The sequence below is a fragment of the Belonocnema kinseyi genome, chromosome 9 (genome assembly GCF_010883055.1).
Source record: "Belonocnema kinseyi isolate 2016_QV_RU_SX_M_011 chromosome 9, B_treatae_v1, whole genome shotgun sequence".
Taxonomy (NCBI): Eukaryota; Metazoa; Arthropoda; class Insecta; order Hymenoptera; family Cynipidae; genus Belonocnema; species Belonocnema kinseyi.
Window position 1 is genome coordinate 98,291,715 of NC_046665.1, and position 12,396 is coordinate 98,304,110.

Here is a 12,396-nt window from a genome sequence, read left to right on the forward strand (position 1 = left end):
GACTCGGGATACTTATAAGATACTACCATGATTTTTTCAGATTTTTTGGTCCAAAAATAAATTAGGCCAAAAACCGGCCTTACCGACCCTCCCCCTTTAAGACGAAAAATGTATAAATACTGTCTCCTGCATGATTTTTCGGCATAAATTTGTACAATTCTGCATTAATTTCCGGATAAATGAATAAATACATGACACATAAAATGTAACTTTTTTCAACATTTTATTTAATATCATTATAATAGAGAAGTGAAATCAGTGACATATTGGCACAGGAAAAACATTTCAATTTACTTTAACTGTATTTATTTTTATTTCCTGAGTTCACTGATTGCCTCTATAGTAAAGCCATCTACAAGGAGGTGGATAAGTACAAAAGTATATGCGATCCAGGCTGGGTCGACTACCATAACGCGTGTGATCGCATACAATTTTGTAGTTATCCACCTCCTCGTAGATGGCTCTACTATAGAGATAGAAATGGGGGTAATATTTTCTTAAAATATTTTTGCGCCGCCATTCTAGTGTTTGTTGAGGTTATGTTTTCATCAACAAACATCAAATTTTGCTAAGTTTAAAAAAGTTGTGTCTGGTCGTATGAAGTGAAATCAGGAAAATAAACGAAGTTAAAGTAAATTGAAATGTTTATGCTTTGCCAGGATGTCACTGGTTTCACTTCTTTATCATAATGCGAATAAATAAAATGTTGAAAAAAGTTACATTTTATTTGTCATGTACTTCTTCATTTATTAGAAAATTAAGGCAGAATTGTATAAATTTATGCCGAAAAATGATGCAGGAAACAGTATTTATAAATTTTCTGTCTTAAATTTGTATAATTTTGAATTAATTCGTTTTTTTTCTCTGATCTTAATTCATGCAATGCACTCAAATAATATACACATACGTCCACGAACCCATAGATACGCTTTAGTTTTCCACCTCCTTGTAGATTGCGCTAGTGTCGCTATAAGTGGTCAAGTCAACGATGACAGTCGACACAGACTGCTGTGCACAAACTGTACCTTATTAGGTGAAATGACATTTTGGTCAATTGAACTTTAGGCGAATTGGATACCTACCCTCGAAATTAGGTGTCTGCTCCAATATCGTTATTTTCTATGTTCGCGTATGTTCATTTTCGATAAAAAATGGATTCAGAAAAAAAGAAGAGGAATTATGGAAAAATAAAGTTTCAGTGCAAATGCTGCAACGAAGTATATCCTACATTCCTACGAAATCACATCAGGGAGATCCATGCTGCAATAGTTCCAGATAAAACAGAATTGAAATTATGTTTAATGTACGAAAACGAAATTGCCTAATTGAAAACTAACTGTTTTTATTAAAAATTCATCTGTTCTGAAGAAAGTTCGTAACTTCTTCATCATTTTAGTTAAAAATGAAATGTTTATCGTCGAAAATTTAACTATTCTGTCGAATATACGTTTCTTTTTATGTTAAAAATTAATTTGTTCAACTGACTATTTATTCCATTTGTTTGGGAAAAATTCAATATTTTTAATATAAATTTAATATTTTTTGTTGAAAACTAACTTTTTTGTTGAGAATTCATATTCTTGGGTTGAAAATTCTCCTTTTCTGTAAAAAATTCTTACTTTCTTCTCGAAACTTAAACAATTTCTTAGAAAATTGATTTATTTGGTCTAAAGTTCAATTATTTTGTTAAAAATAATTGTTTTACTTGAAGAATTACCATTTTTGTTAAAAATTCATTTCTTTCGTTAAAAATTTGTTGAAAGTGAAAATGAGCTCGAAGGTATTAAATGTTAAATCAACTATCTAAATTTACGTGATATAATGGACAAAAATCTAGAACTTTTGGCTTGATGTTATATTGATTTTTATTAATAATTAACAACTGATTACTATTGCCATGAGTTTGACATCATATGAGAACAAAAAATTATAAGTTCTCAATCAAATATGACGAAATTAAAAATAAAAATCTGATAGAAGTAGAATTTTTATGCTTATAACCTTTCACAAGTCAAGGAAATAATGGCACAAGCAGAAAACTAATTTCGAGTTGGAAGCCGCGCGCGCACACGGTTACTTGGACTTGGGGTAAAAAGTAGGGGGTGAAGGTGTGCAAAAGATCGGCTCGTAAAGTATGGGACCACGAAGTAGAATAAGGAGACCCCACTCCCATGCTACCTTTAGACAATTTGGATGCATAGATTCGGATTTAGTTGGCATCGTTCGGAGCGCCTCTTGCGGAAAATTGTGAAATACAAGATTTCCAAATTGTATTATTTCCAATTAAAAGCGTTTCAAATTGAACACTTTTTGATTAAATTTTGAAATTTGGACAATTTTATGAGAAGAAATTGAAAATTGTATCATTTCTAATTGAAAGCTTTTAAAGTGAAACAATCTTATGTTAAATATAAGAATCGCGAATTTAAATGATTTAAGATTATAAGAAAAATGCAAAGGAATTAAAACTATATTATTTTTAATTAAAAACGTTCCAAATGGAAAAATTCCTATTTAAAGTTTTTTTTAACGGAGAATTTTATTAGAAAGAAGTTGAAATTGTATCATTTCTAACTCAAAGCGTTTAATATTTAACAATCTTATTTTAAATTAAAGAATCTCGAATATGAATAATTTAAGATTCAAATTTCGATAATAGGACAAATTTCAAACATTCAAAATGAAATATTTTCAGTTTAGAATTTTGAAAATTCGCATTAACTTCTTTCTGAACATTATCCTTTTAGTTATAAATTTTATTATTTGGTTAATAATTTTCATAAAAAGACATCCATTTTGGTTGCAAATTTTTACAATTCTTATTTTGGTGTTATATAATAAACTGGAATTTTCTTTGGATGAAAACTTAACTATTTTTTAAAAGGTTTTTTGGTTCAATTCATAATTCAAATCTTTTCTTGATAAAATTCAACTATTTTAAAAAATTCATTTTAATTAAATTAAAAATCCATCTGTTTAAAGAAAAATGTTATCTTTTTGGATAAATATTAAACTTTTTGGTTCGAAATTAAACTATTATACTCTTTCCTTGAAAATTTATTTTTTGACTAAAATTTATATTTTGGTGTTGAAAAATGAATTAAAATCTTTTCTGGGTGAAAGTTCCACCTGTAAATAAAAAATGGGTTGTTTTTTTATAATGAATTCATCTGTCTTAGCATAAAACTTTATCTTTTTGGATAAAAATGCAACTTTTTGGTAAACTATATATTGTTAAAAATTTAATTATTTTGTTGGAAATTCCAGTATTTTGTTAAAAAGTCATCTTTTATAGTAGGAAAGATATTTTTTTTATTTTTGAAATAAATTCGAAAATTTTAAATTTGCATATGACATACTGTTTTTTTCGATTTTAAAAATATTATATGTTAAAAGTATCAAAAGATTAAAATGTTGGTATTTGAATGTTAATGATTTGAAATGAAAAATTAATCGCTTTAATTAAAAAATTCAGCTGCTTTAGCAGAAATATATACATTTAATATAATAGTTTTGAAAATAATGTAGAAAAGTTCATATTTTGCACAAAAATGAGTGCGAAACACGAGAGACGTGATAAGAATTTGTTCGTTAAAGCCAATAGGGCTTTAACAATAGAGAATTTACCATCACCGAATTATAGTTGTAGATGCTTTCATTTTTAATTCAGAAAATTGTTACGCACAAATGTGGGTGTATTACAAAGACCGAGTGCGTAACGCGATGTAAATACATTGTCGAGCGCGAAGCGCCATATAAATATATTATCGAGCGCCCGACGAGAATGCGCCCGCTCAGCAGGCAGATTCTTTAAAGTTAGTTAATGATACAAAGTCTGTAGTGAATTATGATTTCCAGTGGCTTCAACAAAATTTTTCGGGAAAATTGGGCGTAATCTTCCCACTTGACATTCCTTTATTTCAACTGAGGTCATATTGTCGATTTCGCCGCTTATCATATTTATTTTTATTCTCGAATGACTTCTATTTGTCCTGTATATTCCACGAAGAGTCCCACTATTCTCCAGTATTGCGAACACTTCATCATCGGATGCTGATAACACAACATATTCTCTAGTTGGTATAGGAACATATCTCAAACGTGTTACTCTCAACTGAATTCGTTTTCCGGCGGGAAAAATGTATCTTCGAAATTCGAATCGCCGGTTCAGATTTGTGCGGGGAATAAGTCGAACATATCCAAGTTCCTCTAGTGTATATCCAAGTACTTTAACAGAAGGAAGCTTGCCTGTAGAAGACCTGCCAGGAGGAGACAATGACCTGGCAGGAAGATTAGACTCTTTAGGAGCAGAAAACCAATCAATAGAATGTTGTCTGCCAGGAGAATAAGGCCCAGGATTACGTTCACTATTAGAATTCGAGTTGATCTGTGAACTTAATTCTGTAAGAAAAAATTGAGGATTAAGTTTGTTGTTTGTTGATACATGCCATGGTGAATCTCAACCACCTTCAATCTTCACTTCTCAATTTTACCACGTAATTGCGAAAAATAAATATTAGATTTTAACTTTGCAATATTTCTGAAAAATGAAACCAGTGATAGTGATTCTGAAGCTCTGCCGTGATTTAACTTGTTAAATAGTTATTGTTAAATTTTAGGAAAGCGCCGTTAACTGCAAAACTTCGGGAGTCACGATTTTGGAGAGAGCCTTAACTGACCATTAAGTACATGCTCAAATCATGGACGATTGAACCCGTCACAGAAAAATTCGAGAAAACGCCTCAACCTGCAGTTACGGACTATACTAAATTATCGCAGAATTTACGGAATTCGAGGAATTCACGAAATTCATTAAATGCTTGCAATTCACGGAATTGAATGAATTCATGGAATGCAAAGAATTTAAGGAATTCAAAGTATTAGCGGTATTCACGGAATTTGGGGAATTCAAGCAATTCACCGAATTTCGAGAATCCAAACAATTCACGGAATACAATAAAATCAGGGAATTCGCAAAATCCATGAAATTCCGTGCATTTATTGAATTCCGTGCATTCCTTGAATTTCATTAATTCTGAGAATCTTGTCAATTCCGTGAATACAGTCAATTTCACGATGTCATGGAATTTCACGAATTCCGTAAATTCCACGTATTGTAATAATTATATCAAATTCATAAATTTAGTGAATTCCGTAAATTTTACATATTCCACGAATTCCGTAAATTACATCAATTCCATTAAATTCATAGATTCCGCGAACCTCGTGAATTGCATGAATTCCTTGAATTCTTTGCATCTCAAAGATTCTGTAAATTCTTTAAATTCCAATAATTTCGTGAACTCCGCGAATTCCGCAAATAAGTCGATTCCGTGACTTTATTGAATTTCACGAATTTCACGTATCCTAATAACTCCATAAATTCTATAAATTCAGTGAATTACATGAATCATGTGAATTCCATGAATTCCATGAATTACGCGAATTTATTGAATACCGTGCATTCCTTGAATTTCATTAATTCTCAGAATCTTGTCAATTCCGTGAATACAGTCAATTCCACGATGTCATGGAATTTCACGAATTCCGTGAATTCCACGTATTGTAATAATTATGTCAAATTCATAAATTTAGTGAATTCCGTGAATTTCACATATTCCACGAATTCCGTAAATTCCAAAAATTCCATTAAATTCATAGATTCCGCGAACCTCGTGAATTCTATGAATTCCTTGAATTCTTTGCATTCCAAGGATTCTGTAAATTCTTTGAATTTTTATAAATTCGTGAAATCCGCGAATTCCGCAAATAAGTGGATTCCGTGACTTCATTGAATTTCGCGCATTTCGCGTATCCTAATAATTCCATAAATTCTATAAATTCAGTGAATTACATGAATTATGTGAATTCCATAAATTCCATAAATTCCATGAATTCCGCGAATTCCACGAATTCTGTTAATTCCTTCAACTTCATTAGTATCATAGTTTCCGAGAATCGCGTGAATTCCATGAATGCCTTGAATTTAATAAATACCTTGAATTGCGTGAATTCCATAAATTCCGTGAATTCTGTAAATTCTTTGGATTTAAATAATTTCATGAACTCTATGAATTCCGCAAATGAAATGAATTCCTTAAATTCGTAATTGCATGAAATTCCGTGAATTTTTTGAATTGATTGAATTCCGCGAATTCTATAAATTCCGTAAACTCCTTGAATTCCATGAACTCCGTCAGTTGATAAAATTCACGGAATTCTGAGTTCAAAGAAAGAAAAGATTTTTTTAGCACAACGGTTAATCTTGTCTCTGTCAAGTTTCTAAATTAATTTTTTTTATTCGCAAAAATGTGACTTAAAATAAAATCACTAAAATTGCCAAAAATAAATGAAGACTTTTTCTGTTAAGCCAGAATTAATAACAGTTTTTGCAATAAAATCGCATTATTTTTTGTCTCGCACTTTAAAATTCCATTTTAGGATTAAGAAAGTACTTTCGATGCATATTCCAATTAATGAAATAATTAAAAAAATTTTTTTTTAATTTTAATAATTTAATATATAATATAATATGTAATACTTTCGGAATTTGCTTTAATTAATACATTATTTTTATGTTAAGAAAAATGTATAAAATTATTTTGAGTTTAAAACGTTTCAATTCAACAGATTTAAGACGGGTAAAACTTAAAAAAGGACAGTATTTTGAATGGAATGAAAAGAAATTGAACTTGTATAATTTCTGAACAAAGGCTTTTAAAATTGGATAATTTTAAATTGAAAAAATTTTCAAACAGCAGTTTCCAAAATCCAAAACCTTCGTATTAAATATTTTTAATTTAGGTAATTAAAAATTTTTAATCAGAAAGATTTCACAAAGATTTCAATGACTTCCTGTAGATGTAGATATTTGACAAAAACTTCAATAATTTAAATAATTTCACAAATGTTGCGAAATATTTGAAACATATTTCAAATATTTTGAAAATATTTCCAAAGGTTCCACCAAGATTTCAATGATTTTCAATGATTTCTCAGAGATTTTCAAAATTTCGAAAAAAATTCAGTAAGATCTCAAAATTTCGAATAGATTAAAAAGATTTCGCAAAGACTTCAAATATTTCGTTAAGATTTTAGATAAATCCCAAAGAGGGCACGAATATTTAAATGATTTCCCAAAGATTTCAATCATTTCGCAAATATTTTAAATAATTCGCAAAGATATCCAAATCTATCAGAAAGATTTTACAAGGATTTAAAAGATTTCAAATATTTCGAAAAGATTTACAGAAATTTCACAACGATTTCCCAAAGATTTGAAGATTTGAAAGATTTTACAAAGAATTAAATTATTTCAATAATTTGACAAATATTACCGGATTTTTCCCAAAATATTTCAAATATATCAAATATTTTGAAAAGATTGACAAAGATATCAGAAATATTTCACGAACATTTAATAGATTTGACGAAGATTTCCAAATTTTCACAAAGATTTCCAAAGATTCCAGAAAGATTTTAAAGATTTCAGATAGGTTTAAAAGATTTCACAAAGACTTTAATGATTTAAATATTTGCACAAATCTAAACTAATATTTTTAAAATATTTCCTAAGATAACAAAAAGATTTCACAAAGATTTCAATGATTTCCTGAAGACTTTAAAGATTTCACAATCAATTCGCAGATTTCGAATCTATTTAAAAGATTTCAATAATTTTTAAATATTATCAAAAATTTCAAAAATATTTTAAATATTTCAAAAAAAAGTCCAAAGATATCACAAAAATTTCCAAAAGATTTCAAACAGATTTTGAAGATTTCGGATAGGTTTAAACTATTTTACAAAGACTTTAATTATTTCAACATTTTCACAAATCTAAACAAAAATTTCAAAAATATTAAAAGTATTTGGAATATATTTTCAAAGATATCAAACGATATCAAAAAGATTTAATGAGCATTTCAATGATTTTCTGAAGACTTTAAAGATTTCAAAATTATTTCGCGAATATTTCGGAAAGATCTCCAAATATATCACAAAGATATCCTAAAGATTTCATACAGATTTGAAAGATTTCGGACAGGTATAAAACATTTTAAAAGACTTTAATGTTTTCAATATTTTCACAAATCTAAACAAACATTTTAAAATTATTTAAAATATTTTTAAAAGATGTCCAAAGATATCACAAAGATTTCCAAAAGATTTCAAACAGATTTTAAAGATTTCAGATAGGCTTAAAAGATTTCACAAAGACTTTAAGGATTTCAATCCTTTCACAAATCTAAAAAATTATTTCAAAAATATTAAAAATATTTTGAAAATATTTCCGAAGATATCAAAAAGATTTCATAAAGATTTTAATAATTTCCAGAAGACTTTAAAGATTTCACAAAAATTTTGCAAATATTTCAGATAGATTAAAAAGTTTTCCATTATTTCACAAAAATTTCTTATTGGTTCCAAAGAGTGTGCAAAGATTTCAAGTATATCCCAGGGATTTCTTAAGTATTTTAATAAATTCACAAATTATATTTAAATATAAATATTTATAAATATGTATAAATTAAACATTTCAACGATTTTCCAAAGGTTTAATGGATTTCCCAAATATTAAAATAATAATGAAAGGATTTCAAAAAATTATAAGTATATTCCACAGAATTTCAAAAATCTTCGGAAAACTTAAAAATTCCAAGGAATTTTCAAGACCATTAAAAAGTTCCAAGGGATATAAAAGAATCTTAGGGTATTTTCAAAGATTCCAAAGAATTTATAAGTTTCTGAAAATTTTAATTACTTCAAGGATTTCAAAGAATTTATTCACCACAATTAAAGGATTACGTAAGTCTTAAATATTTTACAAAATATAGATATAATATTATATTTACCAATAGAAAGAAGGATAACCACCAGAGTAAAAACGAAAGTATAAGCCATACTTATTTTTTCAAAGTAGAGAAAAAACTGACTTATTTTTAAATAAATAATTTGATTATCAGTGAAAGTAATTGTAAGAAATATTTCAGTGTTTTATTAGAGCAAACATATATAAGGTGGTTGTTATCTCACAGATTATTATAGGCGTCAAGGCTGCCCTTCTAGATGTATCTTTCATTTTACATGTTTACCTTCTCATAATGAGAAGGTATTAGTTGTATGTGAAAAATAAGCGGTTTAAAAATTAGGTATTTCATATTGTGACGTCACACAGTGCGGAAAAAATTACTTTTTTGTTTCAAAATAACGTACGTACGTTGTTTAAATAATTATTATTTGTCGAAACCATTTTTCCCCCTGTAAAACATAAAAAGTTATTATTTTTCAGGATATAATAGCTGATACCAGAAAAGATTAGTTTTCATAAAAATATTTGAATTCTAAAAATATCAACCAAAAAAATCGAAAAATTATCTTAAAAGAGATGATTTTTCAACAAACAAACAAAATCACCAAGAAGGTAATTTGCAACCAAATAGTTGAACTTTGTATTAAAATAATGAAATTTTCAATCCAAAATGGAAAAATTTCAACAAAAAAGTAGAATTTTTAAACCATCAAAATAAATTTTCTACAAAAAGGTGAAATTTAATCCCAAAAATATGAATTTTCATGAGAAAAATTCATTTTAAATCTAACAGGTGCCTTTTCAACTAAAAGCAATCAATTTTTGGACAATAATGGAACAATTCAACTGTTTTTGATTTAAAATGAAAATCTTTTATGTTTTAAAATATCAACTGCTGAATTGTTTATTGAGAATGCATCTTTTTTAGGTTTAAATGTCTAGTACTTGGTTGACATTTAAACTTATTTTGTTAATTCATGAGAAACAATAATCACTAAATTCAGTAATTTAAATTTGGCGCCCATTCAATTTATAACCTTTCCGAAGTTAAGGTACGTTCAAATATAAATTTTTGAATACTAAAGGTTCATTGTATTTTTAAGTATTCCGCATATCCGAAATATTTCAATTTTGAAAGACCTGTTTGTCAATTTGGAAATTCCTACTTTATTAATTTATATTCGTACTTTAAATTTTTTAATTGTATAAATTAGTTATTTCGAATAATAAATTAATGAGTTATGAATCATTTGACGAACATTTTGTTGAAAAATCGTCTTTTATGGCAGAAAAAAACTTTTTTTTTATTTAAGACAAAAATCTTTTTTGGTAAAAAATTAATCTTCCTGATTAACAAAAAATTTATCCTTAGAACACATTTCTGAAACTCATGAAACTTTCCATGCTTCAATGAAACCACATCCCTAATTTTTTATTTACTAAAAAATATTCTATTAAATAATATAATCGATAATTATTTGTTTTCACGATTTTATTTTATTGTTATTAAGCGAATAGCTTGAAAAATGTATCACAATACACGTATTATGAAAAAAAAACTTTAAAAAGTTATTAAAAAAGTAATGTTTAAAAAAATATATTGTTTGGCCCTCAGCGTGCAGACATCTTTTCAGCTGAAGCACAGTGGGAAAAAATTACTTTTTTGGTTCAAAATAATGTAAACCACAAATATTGACTGATTTAGACAAGAAAAATTTCGAAAAAAGCTGATAATATTTTTAAGAGAGTTGCCGAGCCTGATTTTTGAATTAAATTTTCAATTTTTTATAAATAAACAAGCATGAATAAAAAATGGTCATTTTTTCCATTTGAAGTTTCCGGTACTCGTCAATAACAGGATAATTGTTGAAATCGCCAAAGTCGCATAGAGTAACATTAGTTAAAGATGTTACAATATTAGACCATAAGAAATTTTTTATAAACAAATTATTTGTTGAAAATTTTTTTTTACGATTTTGCATTATCATACGTTTTTTCAAGTTATATTGAAAGAAATTTTAATGGAAACAATATTATATTTGAAAAAATTTCTCTTAAGATTATAATTGCTTATATTATAAACAAATTTGATGAACAAATGCAGCAATCAGGCATTTTTCGACAGAAAAATTCGTTTTTTTCGATGTCAATATTTTTTAATTAGGAAATTTATAATAATTTTAGCAAAATTCATAATTTGTTGATTAATATTATGATTTTTTAAAAGAAAATTAATAAAAATATGCACCATTCGGCCATTTGTCCGCAGAAAAATTAGTTTCTTTCAATTCCAGTCTCTTCAGTTGGGAATTTTATGATTATTTCAGCAACATTTAAAAATTGTTGATAAATTTTATGATTTCAGTAAACAAATTTAATAAACAAATGCTTTAATCAGGCATTTGTCTACAGAAACGTTCGTTTTCTTCAATGTCAAATTTTTCAGTTAGGAATTTCATGACAAATTTAGCAAAATTAGTGATTTTTGATCAATTTTATGAATTTTAAAAATAAATTTAATAAATAAAAGCATTATTGGGGCATATGTCAACTGAAAAATTTGTTTCGGCAAAATTCATCATTGGTTGATAAATTTTATATTTGACCAAATATTGGATTGTTGATTGAATTTGTTTAAAGAAATCAAATTTATCAACTAATATTGAATGTTACGGCAATCATAAATAAGTTTCTAATTAAAAAGGCTGTTATAAAAAAAAATTTCCATCGACAAATGCGCGAATAATGTATTTGTTTATTAAATTTCTTTAACAAATATATAAAATTTATCAACCAATTATGAATTTTGCCTAAATAATCATGAAGTTCCCAATTAAAAATACTGACATTGGTAAAAAACGAATTTTTCCGTTCGCAGATGCCCGAATGATGCATTTGCTTGTTAAATTTGTTTTTAAAAATCATAAAATTTGTTAACTCATCATGAATGCTGCTGAAAATTCCAATTAAAAGTCTGACATCGGAACAAAAAGAATTTTTCCGCCGACAGATAACCCAATAAGGCATTTGTTTATTAAATTTGTTTAAGAAAACATAAAATTAATGAAAAAATGATTACTTTTGCTGAGTTTATCATGAATCTTTTAATCAAAAATATTGGCATAGAAAAAAACGTTTTTTTCTGTAGAAAAATGCCTGATTAATGCATTTGTTCATAAAATTTGTGTACAGAAATCTTAAAATTTATGAACTATTTATGAATGTTGCTGAAATTTTCATGAAGTTCTCAACTGAAAAGAGTGGCATTGCAAGAAAAGATTTTTTCTGCCGAAAAATGTCCGAATAATGCATTTGTTTATTAATTTTCTTTAAAAAAATCATAAGATTAATCAACACATTATGAATTTTGCTAAAATTATCATCAATTTTCTGATTAAAAAAAAAATTTACATCGAAAAAAAAGAATTCTTCTATCGAAAAATGCCTGATTACTGCATTTTTTCATCAAATTTAATTATAATATAAACAATTGTGGGTCCGGATGCAATAAGGGCACATAAAATTTTTTCGTGCGAAAACGAAGTCCCCTGGAGGCTTTAGAAAAAATTTTCGAATTTTAATTT